Below are 23,675 nucleotides of genomic sequence, written 5' to 3'. Positions count from 1 at the left end.
GGAGACTTGCTAAAACCTAAATAGCTGAAGTCTCTGAAGTTTCCTCACTGAGCATGCTTTAATTTTTAAATTTTTTTATTTTTCAACAGTGTCTGTTTCATCTTTTGGGACTGACAGCTGGTCAGGGAAATAGGAAATGGAGTGAACTAAATGTTAATTATGAAGAACACTAAGAAAAACAGCTGATGTAGTGAGTGAAAGCAGGCACTGGCTGGACAAAGAAACTACAATGAAGAAGCCTTTGGGAGCATGGGTAATTAGGGTTGCAGGAGCAGACTAGGGAGAGAGCAGGGCTGTGAGACAGGTTGCATTTGTTTGCCGAAGAGATGACAGGGATTTGCAGCATAATATGGGGAGGTGGTTGCCTGGCAACCTTAATTTGGTCCCCTTATGATACATGTGTGATCACACATTGTTTTTATTGCATGATTTCTGGCCCAGCCGTTGAGCAGGATGGACCTGCCTTAGTGATGTACTAGGGCTGTGCAGGAGAGATGAGTGATGCCTGTGTGACTCCTGCCTCATTTATTGCTGGAGCTGGGAAGTCATTAATGATGGAAGCAAGGGAGGGTAAAGGAAGGTCATGTGAGCAAAATAATGCACTGTTGCACTGGACTTTTCCCACCTGGTGCTAATATAACCACTTGAACAAGTTCGGTGATCTGTGTGCAACCCTTAATAGTTTCTAATTATCTACTTTTTAATGGCCACCTTTAGAGTCTTAAATCTAATTTGCTCAGCAGTAACACCTGCGACTGATGTTGCAATGTCTGTGTTTGGAATATTGTTAAATACTTTTAAACTACATCTATGATCCCTCAGGAAGGACATCTAAAATCACTGAACACCTCTGCTTTAATTTTGCTGTGCCTCCAAACCCTACATTTTAGACAGCAGTAGTACCTTTTCCCTGCCACTGAATTTTTGTGAAGCTAAGTTGATTTGCATTTGTGCAGCTCTTAGATATTGAAGTAATAAGCACCAATGAGAAGCCCTGGAGGAGACTAATTATTCTGCCATCATAACACAGTTGAATGATGGTCAGTAAACAAAGCATGGGCCACACAGTGAGTTATGAGGTGAAAGCAAAGTATTGATTAGCTGTTTCATAAATGAAGCAGTGGTCCTATGCAAAACAGTGATTAAAGACTGTATCAAAATGCATAGATACAAAACGTTACTATCACCCTTGTACAGGAGAGATTTCCAAGAGGGGAATTAAGCAACGTGTTGATGCCCCTTGTGCTTTTTCTGTCTCTAGGGCAGGGTTTGTTGTTCAGATGGTATGACATTTTGGGTTTGTGATGAGTACTTTGATGGTTATACTCCTATTTTAAATGCATAGGGTTCATGAGTGTACATTGTGCTGAGCAGAAGGTGATGGAGTTTTTTGGAGGTTCTTGTCTCTTGTGGGAATTTGTTCCGCACTATGCTCCGCATAGTGACTGCCTCCAAGCAGTATGATTGGGTGCACTAAAAGTAAATAGTGCTTAGGTAGATATTTAGTTGGTGACATGGAAATTAGCAGCTTGCATCCAGGTAGGAGTTAGATAAACATCTTAATGCTACTGTTTGAAAGAAAAAGGGTGTTATAGTGAAAGTTCATGCAGGTAGGGAGCTACTGGTGCACATCTGCTCTGTCCCTTTTGGCCTTTTCCTGGTTTTATATGCAGCTCTGCAAAGCCCATGTGGTGCACTCCCATGCTACGAAGTATTTGCTCAGTTTTTGTTGTGTAGACCTTTGTGTTTGTCGCATGAAGGCAGTAAGGAAAATGCTACCAGGAGCCAATGCTATTTATGCTTTTTGCTTTACATAGCTGTTTCTTTTTTCATCTCTGGAGTTTGAATGTAATCACTGTGTCCAGAAGGAATGAATCTTTTCTAGTAAATCTTCAGACAAGAAGTAAAAAGGAGTCTTATTAACCCACAGAACTTGAAAAGACTATGATCTATTATTCCTGTGAACTAATTCAAAGGCCATTTAAAGCAGCAACTCAGTTTTATCTTTTCTAGGGCTGAAAATATTCTTGTCTGACTTCTGATTTCCTATTCAGTCAAATGCTGGTAGATTCAAGTCATGTAAGGGCTCTAACTTAAACCAGAAAATAATAATAATAATAATAATAAAAAGGAGCAAAATCTGCCTTCCTTTTCTGATGGCTCTGTGGTATATAGCCCTTGTAATAACCAAACATGGAAGATCACATTAGATTAAAACTTCCAGTTCAGCAGCTGAATGGGACTGGCCAGGAATGCATTTTTATACTGTTTTTTAAACTTAAGTGCAGATTGTTCAAAAGTTCTTTGAAGTGTGGCAGTTTGGAGTGGACTTATTACCAGGATAGATTATAGATAGAGAAGTCTGGGTGTGTCATAGTGTTGGTAACCTACAGATTACAGATTCACTCAACACATGAAAGCTGTTGTTATCTGAAGGGTGAAAAGGAGAGATGATTAAAGGAAGTTCCTTGAGAACAAATGAGGTTGTAAGCTGAAGAGTGATGCACTCCCTTTCTTGGGAAGATTCAAGTAGGAATCTACAACTGGCAGATGAATATGTACAGCTGTTGGTAGCCACAGCTATATTCTGTGGGCTACTGTAGGATGTCACCTTCCAAAGGCTGGTTGCTTTTACAACTACATCGATTTTAGAATTAGAAATACTTCATTACCCAAAATTTCAGAATTTAGAATACAACCTTTTATGATGGTTTGCAGTAGGAAATTCAGTTGCTAACCCAAACCTTTTTGCTATCCTTGGTATTCTAACACATCTCTACAGTGTAAGTAGAGAAGTTGTGATTGAAGCTCACAAACCATGAAAACTAAGTCTGTCATCTCATTTTGAAGATGTTCCGTGTTGCAGTGTATATGTGACACGAGATAGTGCAATGCAAGTAGTATACTACAGATTTAACAATATGACTTTGAGGATGAAAACTTTAAACTCTTGGATTCGTAGACTGAATAGTTAGGCAAGGATCACATTCAATTCTTTTAATATATGATCTTCCAAAATTGCTTATTATATGCCTGATTAGCAGTGAAATTGTGGTAACAAGGCTACTGAGCCAGAAAACTTGGATCTCCTTTGCTGAAATTCTTGTTCCACTGACGTTTCTACCTTTGTAGATGGACAGGAAAGAATAGTAAATCATAAATTCTCTTTCTTTCATGTATTGAGCAAATGCACAGTTACTCTTACATTCTAACAACTATTTGGCAAAATGACTCATATTTTCCTAAAACTATACTAAAAGAAAAGTACCTAGTCTTTATCTGAAGGCACTGAGAGATGAAAAATTCACTAATCTTTGTGAAAAATTGTATCTAGTTTTAAATTTTAATTTATCCGCCTTCTGAGTCCATCTCATTTTCTTTGCGTCTTCGGTTTTGTTTGCAGTGTCTTCTCAGTCCTTCTACTGAAAAACCAATATCTTCTGGCCCCTGAAGTTCCTTGCTTAGGCCTGAGCTTTATGGATTTTCTTTTTCCATTTCTATCCCTCTCTTTTAGCATCTTAATAGAAGGGTAGTAGACAGGAACATGTTATTCTAAAATGATCTCAACAGGCAAAACCTGCCTCTCCACTTTTTCTCATTTCTTTTTTTTTTTTTTAATGTGCTCAAAACTGTATTAGCTTTTCCTGATTTAATGTAGCTGCTGAAGAGTTTATGCCACTTCTCCACTTCTCCACAGATCCCTTTCAGATGCTGTTTTCCAGGTTGTTGTTCTCTGTTGTGTTAGACTGCCCTTTTCTGGATATATACTTTTATATTGGAACATATTAAAATGCAAATTTTTATTATTTGCAAAATAGAGCAAATTTATTTTTCCACATCTTCATTGCTATAGTAATGATTTAAAGTTAACTCATAAAAGAAACAAACCAAGTATTTTTTGCATCTGATTATTAACAGTGTTGTTTCATCAAAATTGTTGTTTTGTCAGATCCTGCAAATTATATGTCTCATAAGTGTCTTTATACTGATACATAGGTAAGCATAAGATGCTTGAGGTTACTGAGAAACACTTCCTGACTTCACTAGAACAACCAGTAGGCTCCTCAGTAGGCCTCTTCAGGAGCATGAAAATGCTTAAATGTGGAGATGTTTGCAAAGGACTAGGGCATAGTATCATCCTGCTAGTACTATGTTTAATTCTGTGAACAGTTTCATTAATTAGACCTAAAGAAGATGCAGTAAATGCTCCAATCAATAGCGTGTCATCAGTTCAGAAATTTTTAAGTCTGGAAAGGGCTATTGCTTTCTCTGAGTTGTTCTGCAAATAATTATTTAGGAAGTCACAATTTTTATCAGTATTTTCACATCTACTATCATCATGATGATTTAATAGTCCCATTTAGATTATTGACAAATGCTGCTTCACATCTGTTTTAAAGGAGATAATTTTTTGGGATCAAGTCAAGAAAATACCTCTTTAGTTTGTGCTTGCTATTGTTTTCTTCAGTCTATATGGTTAATCAGCCTTTAGACATTTAATGTGGTCACATTTATTTAGAGAATTTCCTAAAATCAAAAATCAAATTAATCCAAGTATAAGTATATTGCAGAAATCTGTTATATGAATTTAACAGGTTTATTTCCCTCTACTCTCGTGAGACCTCACTTGGAGTATTGTATACAGTTGTGGTGTCCTCAACATAAAAAGAGCATGGAACTGTTGGAACAAGTCCAGAGGAGGGCCACGAGGATGATCAGGGTACTGGAGCACCTCCTGTATGAAGATAGGCTGAGAAAGTTGGGGCTGTTCAGCCTGGAGAAGAGAAGGCTGTGTGGAGACCTCATAGCAGCCTTCCAGTATCTGAAGGGGACCTATGAGGATGCCGGGGATGGACTCTTCATTGGTTACTGTAGTGATAGGACAAGGGGTAATGGGTTAAAACTTAAACAGGGGAAGTTTAGATTGGATATAAGGAAGAAGTTCTTTACTGTGAAGGTGGTGAGGCATTGGAATGGGTTGTTCAGGGAGGCTGTGAATGCTCCATACCTGGCAGTGTTCAAGGCCAGGTTGCACAGAGCCTTGGGTGAGATGGTTTAGTGGTAGGTGTCCCTGCCCATGGCAAGGGGGATGGAACTAGATGATCTTAAGGTCCTTTCCAACCCTAAGTATTCTATGATTATATGAGCTTTTTCATGATATTGCTCAAGTTCTAATTCCTAAAGCTGAGTAAAAACAAAAATGTTTTTAATGGGTTTCCTAGGTATTAATATGGATCAGGGAAGTATTCCTGTATTGCTAGAACAGTTCCAATTCCAGTCATTGGGTGTTACTTGCAATCCTTCCTCTGGCAATACATTTTACAAATGGAAGAAATTCAATTGTCTGCAAAGATGATAAGAATACTGAGCAGCAAAAGGAATGCAGCATCCATCAATTCTGAGAAACCATGTATCTCTATGCTAAAAAGAAATGATTTTGAAAGTAAATAAAACATTCTCGATAGCTCAAATTTTCAATTCAGTGATGAATTATGTTGGCATTATTAATCATCAACTATGGCAGCAGTGATTCTAAAGTGAGAATTGTCAGCTAAAAGTTTGCAAAATTCAGTAGGTTTACTAATATGCTTAAGCACATGCGCTTTTTTTATCTCAGTAGTCATCTATCTCATCATTGTAGTAGTGGGATAATGGTTTTTCCCATATCTGTGGTGGTTCTAGGGGATAAGAATTTACTTTGCAAAGCCACAGGATGAGCAAGGACTGTAGCATAAAATTAATTATTTAACATAAAGATGGCATAGTTATTTGAAAATTCCAGTTGTGGTGAAGAATGGAGTTGCCATGACAGTAATACAGAAAGCAATTTTAAATTTTTCCTGGTGTATCAGGATTAACAAGATTTTAATCCAGTTTTATGGTTATGGAAACTGAGGTCAGATGGTAATGTGACTTTTGAAAGGCCATTGACCAAGAATTTTTTCTTACTCAGGGATTGGGGTACTCAACTAAACCTTTGTATATAAAAAAATTCACTCATACAGTAACTGTATATTCCAGTTTACATGTTCCAGTCAATGGTAAGATGTCCACTGATAAACACATTCCTGAAAGGAGTGTGGAAGATATCTGTCTGATCTACACAGAAATGGAACGTTGTATCCAGTTCATATTCATATTTTAAAAACTGTTCAATGCTTTGAGAAAGCAAGAGAAAGAACTATGAAAATGATTCATGACCTGGGAGAAATACCGCATCCCATAAGGAATAAGGAAATTGACATGTTAGTGAATTAAAAACAAGACTCAGAGGTGACCTCATTAAAATGCGTGAGCATACTCACAATAAGGAAATTCTGAGTACTACAGAAGCAAGGGTTGGAAGCTGCCACCAGTCAAATTCAAATTAGAAAATCTGTGCCCATTTTTAACAGAAAGAGTGATTAATCATCGAAATACATGGTGAAGGGGAGAGATGGATTCCCCATCCCTCATTTTCAAATTAAGATGGTATGTCATTCCGGAAGATGTATTTAAGTCAAACATAAAATTACTGAGCTCAGTACAACGTAATAGCCTGCAATAAGTAGATCAGATTAGGTGATCACAAATGGCACTTCTGGATTTAAGCACTGTGACTCCATAAGATCATGTGTCTGCTAAGAGCTGGGTGAGCAGCTAATGTTTTTTGTGTGGATCATAACTTGTAAAATACAGGTTGGCCGGCCCCACCACTATTATTATTCAAGTGTGTCTAGAACAATGTCTTCATGATAATCCTGGTAAAATTAACTAAACCAATTCAATAACCAGAGAAGCTACTGGAAACTTTAACATATTTTGGATCAAGATGACAAACTTTTGTCTACCAACAGAGTGTATAAACTTCCGTCCCTGTAGTCCTTTAACTTGCTTCTGATACCAGCTAGGATGTTAACAGTGTAAGAAAAGAGCATGTACAGGGGGATGTAGCACAGTTCAGGTTGGAAGGCACCTCAGGAGGACTCTGGTCCAACCTGCTGTGCACACGAAGGCCAGACTAGAAGAGACCAGGTTGCTCAGGGCTTCCTATATTATGATGGTCACTGGCTGAGAGGTTTCTTCAAGCAACACTTTGAATGCTGCTTCTAGTTTCCTGTTCCCCAAATTTGTCTAGGACTGTTTATGTGTCAATTGTCCTTAGATTTGATGATAAAGAGTTCCATACAGCATAATTGTATGTTGTACAAAAAACCCAGCTCCAAATTACCTTAAACCTGCTCTTTACCCACAGCTTATCCTGTGAAAAAAATAAATAATAATTTGCCTTCTCCCACAGTCCACATTTTACCAAAGATCTACCATAGTCACCCTCTTTTACCCTGGTAATAAAATGCAAATCTATCTTTGCGCTCTTCCTACTTCAATACAGGAGATTAAACTGTGATGTTGATGACTTTAAAAATAATGGACAAACAACACACATTGTTCCTAAAGGTCTTAGCTATAGTGAGTTTTGGCTTCACTCAATGAAAGTCTTCTACAAAGCAAAGCCTTTTCAAGACTAAGTAAGCTGTGGAAAATCGATTTTCCATGACTGCTTTGGCCTTGTACAAAAGCTTAGTGGTTTTTATAGTGAACCAAACCTTTTGTTTTATTATTTGCTCTGCTTATAAATTGTGAGGATTGAGCTACTAATTTACAAATGACAAACAAATCTTGTGTGACAGTTTAATCACCTAATCAATATCTTAAGTCAGACGCTTTATTGTATTTTGTTGCATTTGTGTGATTTTGCACATTAACACCTGAGAAGGAGCATGTAGTGAAATGTGTCATGAATTTATCAAATGCCAAAACCCATGACAAAGCTTAAAACTATAATTTTTACAATGAAATGAGATTTGAATAGTTGCTATGTTGTAAAACCGCAGCCCTGCAGAGGCTAATTGAAAACTACATTTCAATATACTTCCTGAGGACTGCTCCCAATGTATTAATTGGGAAAATTACCACTAGCTTTGGCAGGACAAGATTGGGTCCAATTTCTTGGTATAACAATCTGATTCTGTTATGCACAGTCATGCCATAAATCCTCTGCACATTAGGGCGCCAACTTTCAAGCTGAAGCATTGTACACCATGGATAAGCTTCCTCTCAGTCCTTCAGGCTGCAGATATTAGTACAAAGAGGCAAGGCCTGAGCAGAGAGTGTGTATTATTTGCTTAGCATGAGTGAAGCTGTGTTTCTGTGCTCTGCAGAAGAGCTGGAAACACAGCCCCAACGGGAGTCTGTGGGCGAGCATTAACATCCTGCAAGGAGCAGAGACTTGGCTACACTGCAGTTCCTTCACTGCAGTTGATGAGCACAGTTACAAGCTCTCAGGGCTTGATTTGATCCCCACTAGGAAGTGGAAGCAGCGACCTTCTTGGCCAGAGCTTGCAGAGCTGATCTCTTCAGAGTTCTGGCTTAGAAGGATTTTGGCAACAGCATACTTTAAAAGCTAGCTGCTGAACGTCCTGAGGTAAATTCTACACTTACCTTTCACAGGTTTCCTGTGTTTGTTTCCTTCATCTTATTGAACTGGAAATGATGAATTGTCATTCTCAGCAAGCAGCTCCACTGGTTTCTCAGCAGAGTTTTTAAAAGTCATTTGTTGACTCCTGGAATGACTGAATTATGAGATCATATGTGATGGTTCCAACCAGCTACAGTTAGCAGACATTTTTTCATAAGTTTACTCTGCATTTATAACAAAGATCACACTATTTTACTTTGAGGTTAGAACATTGTGATACTGATGTGAACTGCTTACAGTAGTTTCTGAAACCGAAAGCTTTTATTACTGACTCCCGTCAGTTTTTCTGAAAGCTTCACTCAGGTTTGGGAAGCTCTGAGGTTCATGCCTGAAGGTCTTTGCTTTAAAACAAACCCAAATGAAACTCAGTGCTTCCCCCTGGGTATTGCTTTGGAAATTGGAGTTCGCTTGAAACCTCCTGCAGATACTTTGGAAACTCTGCAGCATGGAAGCCACGGGAGTGACATGCATCCAAGTGATAGCAACGGGAGCAATCCAGGATCCTTGTAGCCTTGGGTGGAGGTATTACACCATTCAGGAGAGTTAGGAGCAATTTGTATTTTTCAAAATTAGGCATTCAGGTGCCAGTCCTGCTCCCATTACTGCAGTGGTGCACTGATTCATTCTGTAGTGTTTTTCAGAGCAGCATTTATATAAGGTAGATAAAATAGAGGAAGAAAGAATACTGTTTAAGGCTGAAAATTTCTGCTTTTACACTTTTATATCCCTAGATCTGTATTGCATCATTCTTTTCATGGGATGAAACCATATTACATTTTTATATGCACATATATCCTTAATAGTGAAGGAAAATACAAATGTTTGATTCAGTTATTGTTTTGTCCTAGATGGTTTTGAATTTAAGGTAGAAGACTATTATGTGTGTTTATACAATAATTTTCCATTTTTCTCCCTGAGATTGTCAGTAAATGTGTTCATCCCATTCATCTAGCAATGACTTCTGTAGTGCTGTCAGAGATCTCAGAAGTAATTGTGGTCCTGTTACCATGGTGTGCCCTGCTTCAGCTGCTGGAGTAATAAGCACAGTTCAAGAGAACTATTATGTAAATGTCCTTGAAGAAATGTGAAGTGGTGAAAACATCAACAGCTGGAAGGACAGGACCGACTTATTAAGAAAATAAGGTCGACTAATCCATTGAGTTCCCTGAGGAGGAAGAAAAATGGCTTCAGGGTAGTTTTGCATAAGAAGCCAAAGTTTGATAGTGGGACCTTCATTTTAACAGACCCAGGTGTAAAAAAAAAAAAAGGTAAAGACCAGAAAGTGAAAGATTATTTCAGCCTCTAAGTATAGTTTACATTTTTAACCATGGAGGTAACTAATCATCTCTATTATTTCTCAAAGGTTGTGATGGTTTTACTGCCACTGGCATTTTTACAAATCAGTGTTTTCTTAGAGGTACATTCTTTCCAAAGAGAAATAAAATCCGGAAACATCTATAGTTACAAAAAAAACTGTTACTTTATCCCAGTGCTCTCAGCTTGCTTGGCAATTGCTAAATCACTCACAGTTTTTGACTACAAAAGGCACAATGGCATTATGTGCATTGACTTGCTCTAAATATTGTCATGACACAGGCCTGGATACTTCGCTTAGGTAAAACCAGTCACACAGAGAAGGACATTTCTGTGTGCTGCTTGGGTCTCCAATGACTGTTGCCTCTTCTCTGTCCTTTCATCTTTTTTGTTGTCCACCGGTGACACTTGACTCTGAGGTTACTGCAGCCCCAGTCTGGGTGGTAGGGGAGAAGGGCAAGGTGATCCCAGTGTGTAGTGGGGGACCTGTTTCTCTTCATGCTTCTGGGATGAGGAGTCTCACAATTCTGCAGTTCTCAGGTCCGTGCAGCAGGTCTCTGCCTAGTGCACCTGGGACTGTGTTTTGGATAGCCCAGTGCTGGGACAGAAGTCAGAGATTAAGACATGAGGTCCTGTAACATCCTCTCTTCCTCCTCGACCAGTCCATGTCCATGAGGGTTCTGTGTTATTGCTTAAATTTGACAGAAAACCTTGTGCTGTTCTGTGCTGCATAGTCAATAGCATATCTGTGTCTTTTAAGACACTAGGATACATATAAAAATAACTACTATAACTTCTAACACATTATCTGAAATTCTGGTGAGTGCTGTTGAAGCATACAATATGTCCTGTCTAGGAGACAGAGCTGCAAAAGGGTGCATCAAAATCCCCCTTTTGGAAGGAACCAAAGATAGATTATTATTACCATCATCATCGTCACCATCATCATTATTTTAAAAAGCAGGATGGAAAGCTGTGATCTGTCTATCTATGAACAGCTATCTATGAACAGTCTATCTGTGAACAGCTGTCTCTGTTCCCATTATTCAAATTGGGAGAGTAGTAACTTGGAAATCCTGAATGAAAGTCCTTGATTTATTTTTTTCTGCAAGACATATGCTATTAAAAATGCATTATTGCATTCCAGGTTACACTGCAAGTTAAAGCAAAGAGCTGGACATTTGTCTATTTAAATATATTTATTTGGCATGCTGAAAAGACCATACTTGGCAATTTTTACCTTCAGTATAGCGATTAAAACATTACATTTTCTGGATAGATATAAAGCAAATATTTCTGTTCAATGACAATGGGAAACACTGAAATAGTTACCTAGGATAGTTGGTGAGTTGCCATCCTTGGAGATTCTTGAGACTTTCTTGGACACAGCCTTGAGCAAGCTCATTAAACTGGAAACTGGCCCTGCTCTGGGAGGTCTGCCTAGATGACCTAAATTCCTTCAAACCTAGATTATTGTATGATTATTTAATAAACTTACAGAACAGAGATACTCCTTGTTTAGGAGTTACAGAATTATGAAGAGGATTTCTGCTAATAACGTTAATTTGTGATTTATTTTTTTAAGTGTGCATCATAGAGTGCATATAAAGAAAGAGCCCTGTAGAGACTTCTGTTATATGAGAAACAATCAAAGGAGCCACAATAAAAAGAACTGCTCACAGGTGACCCCAGCCCTGGCACAATGCATCATATGTGTATGTCCATCCTGGTAATCTCTATGAGAGGGACCATGACATTCCTTACCTTGCTGAAATGTATCCCTACTTGTTGGATGGAGGCCAGCTACCCAAAGCATTTGCTGCTTTCTTCTGCTCAGATATATCCTTTAATTCTAGTTACTAATAAACATTCTAGTTACAAAGTGCAATATTACATACCAAATGTAGGGGCATACATTTTTAACATGTACAGGAGAAATTGTAAGGTTTCAATGTCCATGTGTTTGACCTTCAGCTAAAAAGATAACATAATAATAGCGATTGAATATTCAGCCTATTTAAATTAGTGACAGCAATGAGAGATGTGCATTAGTCCACAATTGGCTTCCTGTTACCCAGCAGAATATTCTTCCCTTACAAGTTCTCTTTCCTCTGACATGATTGCTTTCCCTTTCTTTTCTGTGGGGACTCACCTCCAGAACTGCTGGGTTTAGACCCATTAGTCTATTATTTTTCCTTTCAGAAATGATGGCCTCTTTAAAACAGGCCCCTTTTGTAGAGATTTTGAAAGTTTTCTGTGGCTTTCACTGAAGCCTAACACTTACTAATCCATCAGTAAATTGTCCCTGTTGCGCTTTAAGTCGTTGTGCCATTCTCAGTATTTTGCCTTCCCTCCAAGCTCTTTCAGGAATGACTTCTTTTGCTCCCTTCCTCCCAAGACCTTCTGCCCAAACCCCTTCAGCCGTACTAAGTGCTCCTCATTGCTGTAGACATAAGGACATTTTCAGTGCAGTTACTCATGCACACATAAGGATGTCTCCTGTCACCTGTGAGACAACTGTGACAAGATCTTTTGCTGTAAGTCATAAAGTGCAATGTAGATGTACATTGTTTCATTGGTTTTAAGAGCAATAAGCCCATAACTACAAAATAAATTCCTCTGGGCAAGGCAGGGACTGAGTGCAAGCAAAGTCCTGAGTATAGCATCAGTATCAATTCCTTGTCAAATAGTTTGCGGCTCATCATGTGAGCTGGCTGTTTTTAGCTCTGGTTTCTGCTGCCCTTTCCTGTTTATTAAATCTTTTCTCTATTCTGCTTGTGTTCCTAATCTTTTTCATTATTTTACAGCATGGTGCCCTTTATTCCATTTTGGGAACTTCTTCACTGTGTAATCCATGCAAATGAATTTCAAGATTACTTCCAAGCTTTTGAAACATTTTCAAGGGTTTACCAGTACTTCTGATTTTATGTTTTCTCTTTTTTTGCCATTTGATGTCAATAATAATTTCAGATGGTTCATCTCTTTACAGGTTCAACCTCCGTGTTCAGTTTTTCTCTTAACGTTGCAATGGGATCCTGATTGTCATAATATCATACAACAGCCCAGGTTGCTCTGGCTTTTTCATTTTCCTTTGTAGTGGGAATGGAAGATGGACTGTTCTTGTGCTTCCAGGAGGCTATTCTTGAATAATTTTGCAGAATGTGAACATGTAGTGCTGCCAGAAAATAGGTCAGACCCTGATTTAGACCCTTATCATTCTTCAGCCAAAGACCATTATACTTGAAATTTAGTCAAAAAATGGCTCTGTCAAAGGATATGGCGAGTTAGCCTTCATATATACTTGTGTAGAACAATAAGTGAAGTTAAACTGTTATAGCTAAGTAGTAAAAAAGGAGGAAAAATGCTTAGTTTTTCCAAACCAACATGGAAAACATCTATTTTTTAGGTCCTCCTTGGGTCCTCCTTGGCATGGAGGAAGGTAATAAATACTAGCTCTCTCTCGGGGATGTGGAAAAATGTATATAGCCATGAGTATCAGGAAGCTGCAGCTTAGAGTTGTAGCTTTACTACTGAATCTGCTGAAGTCTTGATCCATTAATTTCTTTTTTTTTTCTATCTTGGATTCATTTTTGACAAAAAAATGAGATAAACAAAAACTCACAGAAATGTTGTGAACATTAATTAGTGACTGTTGACTAAACACTGGTTACTTACCATGTGGACTGATACATAAACATGCATTTTTTTCACATTAACAGTAGAAATAAATGAATATCCCAGAGGAGAAGCCTATAGTAATTTCCAAATATCAGTAAGTAGGATTGTGTATTACCAGAAAAACCTTGACTGCGTTTCCCCAGGACTGTTAATAATAAAGCAGAGGCTTTATCTGCAGTGAAAATATTTACAACAGTTTAATTTTCTATTTTAAAATCAATACCTCTTGCTACTCTTAGTGGACTATGAGATGTTATTCAGGTCATTTATTCACTATCCCTGATGGAGCAAGAGAAGGCAGGTACAAAAATAGTAGTCTTCATAATAGCCAGCATGAATTTTTCCAACAAACCTATCAAATGGGATTGGATTTTGTAGAAAATTCTTTTTCATCATTTCCAGGGAACCAATTTCCTATTTGAGGGGGGAGGGCGTAATACATGACTGGTTTAATTTTACTATAAAAATAAAATTATTATCTCAATTAAAACAAAAATCAGCTTAAAGAATTTATTTGGAAAGTTTGGTTGGTTCAGTAGCATTCGATTTCATAGGTGAAATGTGCCTGTGAAACGAGGGAAAATACTTCTCTTTATGAAATTTGCAGTAACATTTTTATGGTTTACTTGTTCCCATTGAGGATTCTGACTCTTCGTTAAAATACAGTGTGATAGTTGTTGTGGTTTAAGCCCAGCTGGTAACACAGAACCACACAGCCACTTGCTCACTCCCTCCGGCTTGTTCCTTCCCCTGCTGCTGGAGGGATGAGGAAGAGAATCAAAAGAATGTAACTCCCCCGGGTTGAGATAAGAGCAGTGCAGTAACTAAGGTATAACACAAACCACTACTGCTACCACCAATAATAGTAATGATAAGGGAAATAACAAGGCAAGAGAATACAACCATTCACCACCTGCTGACCAATACCCAGCCCAACCTGAGCAGCGATGTGGGCCTTCTGGGTAACTGCCCCCAGTTTATATAGTGGGCATGACGTGCTGGGGTATGGGATACGACTTTGGCTAGTTTGGGTCAGGTGTCCTGTCTCTGCTTCCCCCCGGCTTCCCCTCCTCCCTGGCAGGGCATGAGACTCAGAAAGTCCTTGGCCAGAGTAAACATTACTGAGCAACAACTAAAAGCATCGGTGTTATCAGCGCTGTTCCCAGGCTGAAAGTCAAAACCACAGCGCTGCACCAGCTCCTGAGAAGGAGAAAAATGACTGCTACTGCTGAACCCAGGACAGTATCCACCCCTTATTCCATACCATTCATGTCCTGCTCAGATCCACATTTTTCAATATACCATCACTCTTGTCTCATGTATATATATTTATTATTTTTTTTTTGCACCCCGCCACACCCACACAAAGAGAGAGATCATTCTTTTGTCCATGGACCAATCCCTATAAAGCTGCTCAATTCATCCAGTCCATGATGTCGGGCTCCATCTCTTGTGACAGTCCTTCTGATGACACACAGAACTCATCTGGTCACTGCTGAGCTCATCTGGTTTCATCAAAGTTCATTCTTTGTTGGGATGATCATCAGACGGAACTCAGGGCCAGTCGCTGGTGACCTGAAGACATCTAGTTGGTGGGCTGTAAAAGTGCTACATAGCTGGCAACAGCATACAGTTGAGTTCATTGGCTGTTTTTCCCTAAAATCAAATCCCCGTCAGGTACACATCGGAATTCCCCATTTTCCCACAGTACCCACCAAGTATATCCAGGTCCCTGAGCAAAAGCAATCCCACGAGTGGGTTTGCCTCTATCTTAAGCAGGAATAACCCAGACTGTCTTCCCCAGCAAATTCTTTATGTGCACCACAGGAACTTTGTCCCCTTCTACAGTATGTAAAAGTTCTGACTGGGCTGGGCCAGCCCTGTTGGCAGATCCTCTGGTGTTGACCAAACAGGTGGCCTTTGGTAAATGTGTATCCCAACATTTGAAAGTCCCACCACCCATTGCTCTCAGTGTAGTTTTTAACAGCCCATTGTACCATTCAATTTTCCCAGAGGCTGGTGCATGGTAGGGGATGTGATATACCCACTCAATGCCATGCTCTTTGGCCCAAGTATTTATAAGGCTGTTCCAGAAATGATATAATTTTGTCCTGTAAGGCTTTTTTATGCCTTTTCTGTAGACTGTCTTGTGCTTCAGAAGAATTTGTACTGAACTTCTCACACGAAGCCTAATGTTTTGCTGGTGCTAGGTGCAAGGTGCATCTTGTAACCATTGGAGCATCCCTGGAACGTTGTCACAGTGCGACCACATGGTTTTTGATTTAGGCATGTGCTTGAGAAGCATCCCTGTTTGGAGGGACAGAACATTTCATTTAGATCACATGCATCAGATCAGTGGACACTCCAGAGTCACTCTGCTAAATCAGCTAATTATGTTGCCAGCTGTAGTCTAAACTGGCATCCTCCATGAATCACATTAGAAAGCAAAAGGATATTGTTAGGAATGCCTTAAAAAATTATGTTTCTGAGAGCTGACAATAATTAATCTGATTATTCCATAAGTAACTGTATGTTTTCAAGTGCAGAGTGTTTAGATACGAGTGTTGTACATAGCAATCTTTGGATAACTTCCTCTGGTGTCTCCCTAAGTTCTACAGAACCCCAGGAAAAAGGAAAAAGTCTCTATAATTAAAATGCATTGTCTTACTTTTAATGGTCTTTTAAGTCTCAACTCAGTATTAGAAACGAAACCAAACAGCACAATAGTGAATAAATCTCATTAGAAGTAATCCATGTTCCTCTGCATCCTTTCTTGTAAGATAATCTTGTCACCCTTTCTCCTAATTTGTACCATGTCAACTGCTTGTTAATAGGATCCATTTCCTAAATAATTTTATACTGCTGTTGTGGATAAACCCAGCCAGACAGCTTGTGCACTCACTCCCAGTGAGTGGTGCTGGGCTGGAAGCAGTCGAGGCCCGCATCCCCCCCGGGGCTCCCCCCCTTCCCTGCTCCCAGAGGGAGGGGGAGGAGAATCGAAAGAATGCAACTCCCATGGCTTGAGACAAGAGCAGTCCAGAAACCAATGTACAACACAAATCACCACTGCTACCCCCGATTACAACAATGATAAGAGAAAATAGCAAGGGAAGAGAATATGATACCACCTGCCCAAAAACGAGTGCAACCCAGAAGACCCCGTGTCCTTCTGGGTAACTCCCAGTTACATCCTGTGCATGACGTGCTGTGGTATGGAATACCTCTTTGGTCAGTTTGGGTTAGGTGTCCTGTCTCTGCTTCCTCCCTGCTTCCCCTCCTCCCTGGCAGAGCATGAGGCTTACAAAGTCCTTGGCCAAAACAAAACATCATTGTTATCAGCTCTGTTCCCAGGCCAAAAGTCAAAACACAGCACTGCACCAGCTACCAAGGAGAAAAATAACTGCTACTGCTAAACCCAGGACAATTGCCCATCCCAACTCTGCTGTGCTGTCCTCAATACTTCATGACAGAAAACGTATTTCGTGATAACAGCTCAAATGGGAGACTGCTATGAAAACATTAGAGCAAATTTCTATTTGCAGCTGTATTGGAAATTACAATAAAAATTACTTTCAGAAATTGCCTGTAGGATACTTTGCAATTACACTTCTGTATACAATAAGGGTTGATTGGATTCATTGTAATGAATATTCAATGCTTTGAAATCTGATTGCAAGATGGCTCAGACACTTGCACCTGAAGGACTCTAGGGCTCTCTGGTTCCCTTGATGCACTAGCTGACATATTGACATTAGCCAGAACTGTGGTCCAAAGGGAGCAAGGTCTGTACGGTGACATACCATGAGACCCCATGTTCACACTGATTGCATTTCAAGAGTATTTACTTTGGACTAATTCTTATCTGGTTGTGAGCACTGAAATTATATTTCTGAGAGCTGAATAATAATGTGTTTGACTCAGGTGCTTCTCTGGAGTATCCATTCTTGTTCAGTTTCATCCAGAAAGAATTATATTCAAATTCATTTCATTTTAAATTAAGAATTTCATCTCCAAACTCCCTCTGTGGTGAAAGCATAAACAAGGTAGATAGGGGATATCAAGACATTTGCCATTAGAAGCACAGTCCTGAACTGAACTAAGGCAAGTATACCATTTGAGGTGTACTATCACTTCCAGAAAGCATATTGTGCAGAGAAGGTATGCACTGTAGGAGTGGGTGTCATTCTGTAAGGGGTTTTGTTCCTCACTGGTCCTGTATTACCGTCTTTGCTTTAGATTAATTTCTCATTGCTGTTCATTCCTGATGACCAGTCTGGTTCAGCTTCATCACTATCAGAGCATAGAGAAGCCTTCATGAAGTGCAGATTTGCCCTATTAAATGATTTTTCTGAGCTCTCCTAACTCCTATAATAGGCTTCATTTCCCCAAAGCATTTTTTTTAAAAGGGGATGGATTGGGCAAGGTGCATTGCAGAAATGCCTGGAAGGGGGCAAATCTTGTTAGTGAGGGTACAGTACTGTGTGAATTTATGTATTTTGCATACAGCCTGAGCTGCCTTCCACACTGCCAGATAGTCCAGGAAAACAGTGACAAAAAAATAGGTGTATTAGTAATTTTAAGGCTCATCTTTACAGTACCTATGTCTCTTTTAATAACATCTTCTGAGTGTGCTAAATGTCAAGATGTCAAGTCACATACAGTGAGGTTCACACTGCTGTCATACATTGCTCAGCCAAGCCATCTGGGGTGAAATTCCAATCCCAATGAGAATTTTGCCCTTTGAACAGGGGGAAGAAAGTTAATTTCTGGCATATTATTCTCAATTTTCTGCTTATATTTTCATTTAAGATAAACAAAAAGAAAAAAAATGCAAACTCTTATAGATCTCTTCTGGTGATTTTTTTTAACCAATTTCACTTTTTCGCAGGCTAAGCATGTTGAAAGGCAAAGACAGGCTCTTCCTTATTTGCTCTACATTAAGGAAAGCTGGATGGTAATCTTTTTATCCTCTGGCCCCACATCCTGACCAGTTGAAATGGAAGCTGTACAGGGGAGAGGAACTGGATCATAGAGGGGAGACACATGTACCAGATCAAGCTCAGGATCCAGCCAGCCAGCAGGAGCTGGAGAAACAGTTTATCCCCCATTCATATGTGGAGTGGGGCTTTCCCCTCCCTTTTCTCTCCCATTTAATTGACAATGCAGGCCGTGTTGCTGTCTGCCTTTTATCTTCCTCTCAGTGGGAGCTGAGGCTTCTGGCTTTTTCAGGGCTGTAACATGTCTGTGCAAGTAATTGGTTGGGTGTTTTTGTTGTGTTTTTTTTTTTTCTGAGTTCAGTTTGAGTTATAAAAGTGGGTGTGTGCAGGAACATGTAATTCAGGTCATCCCTAATTGACAACATTTCAGGGTGCTTTGTTTTTAAACAAACGTAAAACAAAGCAGGTCAAATAAATCAAACAGGACATTTCAGCAAAGGATTTAGTTCTTAGCTCTTTTTATCCCACTTTTTAAATGCTGAAAAAGAAAAATACCTTTTTTGCACAAGTCTAAAGAGTCCCTTTTAAAAAGGTTGAGCAAAAAATACATTTGGGAAGATAAAATTATTTATCAAATGAATTCTTAATGTCCAAATGATGTGTCCCCCATAAAAATCTGCATTAGTTGTTACTCTTTACACTTGTTTTAATTTCTTTGGTCTCTGGTCCCAGCTATTGTGATAATAGGCAGCTGTTGTAATTGTTTAGTCTTTTGTTGAAGGCTGTCAAAACTACAAGCTTAAAATTCATTTAAAATAAATTAGTCACATTTGGCAAATATATCTTGTTCATCAGTTCACAACATTAGTATCTTAATGTATTTAGAATAAAATTATGAAGCCTTGGGTCAGATGGTTTAGTATGAGGTGTCCCTGCCCATGGCAGGGGGGTTGGAACTTGATGATCTTAAGGTCCTTTCCAACCCTAACTATTCTATGATTCTAAAATAAGAGAGTAAGTTAGCAAAGACTAAGGTGGGATCTAGGATAAGGCTATGTCTAAAGCTAATAGCTTTGGTCTAATTCAAAATATTTAAATGTTTATTTTAATCAGCTCGGACGTGCTGAAGTAGGTATACTCCAAACAAACTGTATTGGAAATAGCTCTGTATGTGGAGCTGATGGAGGAGTATTGATGCTCTGAATCCTGCTAAGAGATAAGCAGGTGTAAGGGCTGGGAATTAAATAATTCAATATTATTGACAGTTAGATGATCCTAGCTAGGGACAGTCAGGCAACAAAAGCATTTTTCTGTTAGAAAATTAAACACCCAATGCTGATGTTTTCAGATGCTGTGCTGCAGACCCTTGGGGAATCCCTGCATTATTCTCAGAGTCTTAAAGCAAGTTGACAGTGGCCATACAGTCACACAGTCATGATTATGAAGTATTCACTGAAAATTGTCTTGGGACTCACAAACTGAAAAGAGGAAATCTCTTGCTGAAGGAAATTTGGATGCCCCTCTGGTTAGGGAACAGTTAAGCTTCCCCTCAATTGCCATCTCGCATGCAGTGGTTAAGGGCAGAATGTAAAATTTGGTCCAAAAGACAGCTAGGCAACTGTGTCCTATTCTGGTCTTCATTTGTAAAACAAAGATAATAAATTCCTGTATAAATCTTGGTCTTGTTTGCTTCGAAATTAAAGGTGAACATTCTCTTTGGGTTCAGCGTGGAAGGATCGGTCTTAATAACACTTCTGCTAGCAGTCAGCAGATACAGGATCAGGTTGTCCTGAGGATTGCCCATCTGCCTGGTAAACAATAAAATACTACCATTCCCTGAAGAGAACAACTTTCCAAGGCTTTGACCAAAGAGAACTCTTTTTTTTTTGTTTTTTTTTGTCTTTTCTTTTTTGTCTTTTTTTTCTTTCTTTTTTTTTGTGGGGGGGGCACAATGGTGGCAAAAAAGAACAGTGATATAGTAGCTCTTAGTAGTTGTCCCCAGATATCACCCATTTACTTTACGTATGAATGACTCTAATCACCTCTGGGATGGCTTCTTAATGCATATTCCTATTTTGCATCAGGAAGGGAAAAAAGTATAAATAAAACTCCCAAAGGTGGAGAAAGGCTTATTATTCAAACTAAATAATGAAGGAAGGAGCACTGTGGACAAGGAAGTAAAAAAAAATATACTAAGAGGTATAGTAAATCAGAGATGATGACATGATAAAAACATAAAACTCGTATGTTTTATTATTCATCACTTACTGTTATGGAAATGTATGCAGTGGCTCCACTATGATGAATGCAGATCCTTGGCCCATTCTTCTGACATTCACTATCTGCAGGATTTTAATTAACCCCATCTTTTTAGGTCAGCTTCAAGTGCTTCTGTACTCTTATTTGAACTATAAAAGCAAAAAGAGATAGCAGAGAGAAGAAAAATATTCCTAGTGTAATATAGCATCATGGTAGCTGTTACCAGAAAAGCATGTATGCTGGAACTGAGATCTGCTGATGTGTGTCCATGTCTCCTGGTGATACGGTGAGAAGGCGTAAAATTGATGCAATATGTAATCAGTCTGTAATTAATTTCTTTGCTATATTGCCTCCCAGCTCTCTGATCACATGGCTGCTTATACTTGGAGGGCTGGAAAGGTAGCAGGTGGGCACTATCAGATTCCATCTGCACAGTTTTTCCAAATGTCTCTGTTAGAAAGACAGACCTCCCTCCGCTGCCTTATTTCATGGAGTGTGAATTTAACCTGTCGGCTCCAGGGACGTTACCGAGAAGTAGGATTCATAGCCATATTTTGTTTATTCCTGAATTCAGGCCTTTTGGGATCCTAAAGGGTCTAAGCTTCTGCTTGATTTTGAACAGAATTCACATTCATGCCCACAGGCTGTAATGCTTTATTGAATCAGTACAATGTAGAGGGACTAAAATGAATTGCAGCACCACAAAATTTATCCTACTGCCTATTCAATGGTTTTGTAACTAAGCCATTACTACCACTCTCAGAAAGAAGATCCCATATAATGTTATTCTTTCTAGCCTTTAATATGCAGTGTCACATAGCTGCTTATAGAAATATTGTTAATTTTGACCAAGAATATTATGAATATATCTTACAGGACCAATGGCATTTCTCAAATACTTTTAAAATACATACATATTTTAGACCCAATGTATACTACAGCACAGTGGCTGAGCTGTACATGAGACTGCACTTTCTGAGAAATGTCAAGTCAGTAGAATAGTGAAAGCCCTATTTCAGAAATGCTGAAATTACAGAAATTCCCCCCCCCCCCTTAAGATGAAAAATCAACATTGTGGAACTCTTCACAAATCCAAATATTCTGCAAACCTTGCTCTGATGAACCACCACACCCTTTTGACAATCCTATAGGTAACTGAAAGGTTGTACTGATAAAGTCAAAATTGAGTAGTTTAGTAATTTCATGAGAAGATGTCTGGATTTTGCACAGATTCCTGCAGATTGCTTCATCTGAGAATTAAAAACTTCTGGCAACCACTAAAATTGATGTCAGTGAGATACTTTAGTTACAACAGATCCTTTTTTGTAAATTGCTTGGTAATTTTTGGTGCCTAAGTGTGACATATTATTAGTGCTAGAAATCTGAGCTGTCCAGCCTACCTGAACACATAAAAATCTTAGTATTAATTGTTCATTTATGAATACAAAAATTATATAGGCTTTTTTGCCTGTAAGAATGCTTATAAGAATGTAATATATCAGTATTTCTTATGTTTCCCAGCAGTGCTGCTTGAAAAAGATGACAGAATGTGGGAGAATAGACTTATATCATCAGAAACTGAAAATTCCTGTAATGGTATGAAGTAATTCCTGGAAATAAAGCTATGAAGATGTGTGAATACCTGGGTAATACTATAGGAGGCAATCAGAGTTATATCATCAGTTACTTTGGGTGGATGTCTTCTATTTACAGACTGATGAGTCTGTATTTGTGAGTTAACTTGATGAAGCATATTTACTTTTTGTATTGCTTGCTAAATAGCAACTCTTAAGAGAAAGCTGAGGGAATCTTAGAAGATTCCCAAAGCTGAACAAAGCCCTCAAAAAACATCTGTGTCTGAGGATAAGTTTCTTGGAAAAATCCTGGGATGCATCATATCTGCAATACAGGGTATGCTACTGATGCAGTCCCATGAGTGCCAGCTGGTGGTGATTTGTTCAGGAGCACATTTCCAGCAGGCTGTGATTACTCATCTTAATAAGATGTCCTCCTTTAGCATCACAGCAGCTTTCTGTGTCTGAAAAGAGCAGGTGGGCAGTAAACTTGCGCTGGATAGAAAATTATCACAGATCAATTACTGACTGGCTGATGTTGTCTAAACATGATCTTTTGTGAAGCATTTGTACTGATTTGTACTGTTAGAGCTTAATCTTTCATTTAATCTTTGGACTTAAAGTTTTGAGACACATATGCTTTCTGATGCTGATAACATAAACATGCAGAATTAGTTGTCTTAACAGTGTTGTTGGTCTCCTTTGCAAACTGACAGAACTCTTGCAATAACTCAGTTAAAAGCTGGGAGTTGTATGTGCATGCTGACAGCTAACGTGAAGGTGTGGAGACCACAACCCTCCAACTCTTCCCGTGAAGACAGAGCCCTTTAACTTTTCTGGTTATTGGCTTCACTCCTGATGGGGTCATGTGAACTGCTAGGTCAGAGCTGAGATTTAGGCATTTTTAGTATAAAGAAAGAAATTTGATCTCCTTTGCAGCATACCCCATTACTTTAGGATCTATTGTTTCTACAGTGTCTCAAGTCTTGTAAACTTTTTGGCTGACTGAGTGAACAAACATCCTAAGGCAGAGGGAAACTCCTGTGGGAGTCAGTGCCAGAAACGGAAATCAAGAGAGCAGAGTTTGGGATATCACACCTATAGACTAGTGGTACTGGTGGGAAGACATGTCTTCTACAGGGCAAAAGCTGAAGGGAGTTTTAATCACCCTTCTGCCAGAGTGAAAAAAACAACTGGGTAACTGCAGTAGAGCAGCAAGGTGCCGATTCTCTGTAATGGCATGTTAGGTATCTATGCAGCTGCCATAGTTATTAGTAGCTGCTGGAAGTAGGAGAAAACTATTGAAGGAAACTTCATGACAATGAAACCAAAGGCAAACCTGCTTTGAATCCTCCTTAGCTTCACTGTTATTAGCTAGAAAGTAATTGAAAATGT

The 23,675-nt window shown here is 39.0% G+C and overlaps 1 long non-coding RNA gene across 1 annotated transcript; it reads left to right on the top strand.

Moving 5' to 3' along the window:
• The first annotated feature begins 8,254 nt into the window (after positions 1 to 8,254).
• Positions 8,255 to 19,287, top strand: LOC133206742 (uncharacterized). Its single transcript, XR_009723861.1, has 2 exons — positions 8,255 to 8,464; positions 18,399 to 19,287. It is a non-coding gene; the product is annotated as an uncharacterized LOC133206742 (long non-coding RNA).
• Positions 19,288 to 23,675: the final 4,388 nt, after the last annotated feature.

The sequence above is a fragment of the Neopsephotus bourkii genome, unplaced genomic scaffold, assembly GCF_033783945.1.
Source record: "Neopsephotus bourkii isolate Nb327-2 ecotype Australia unplaced genomic scaffold, CSIRO-AGI_Nbou_v1 NB_1820, whole genome shotgun sequence".
NCBI classification, from domain to species: Eukaryota; Metazoa; Chordata; class Aves; order Psittaciformes; family Psittacidae; genus Neopsephotus; species Neopsephotus bourkii.
This window is presented reverse-complemented; position numbering and strand designations above follow the sequence as displayed.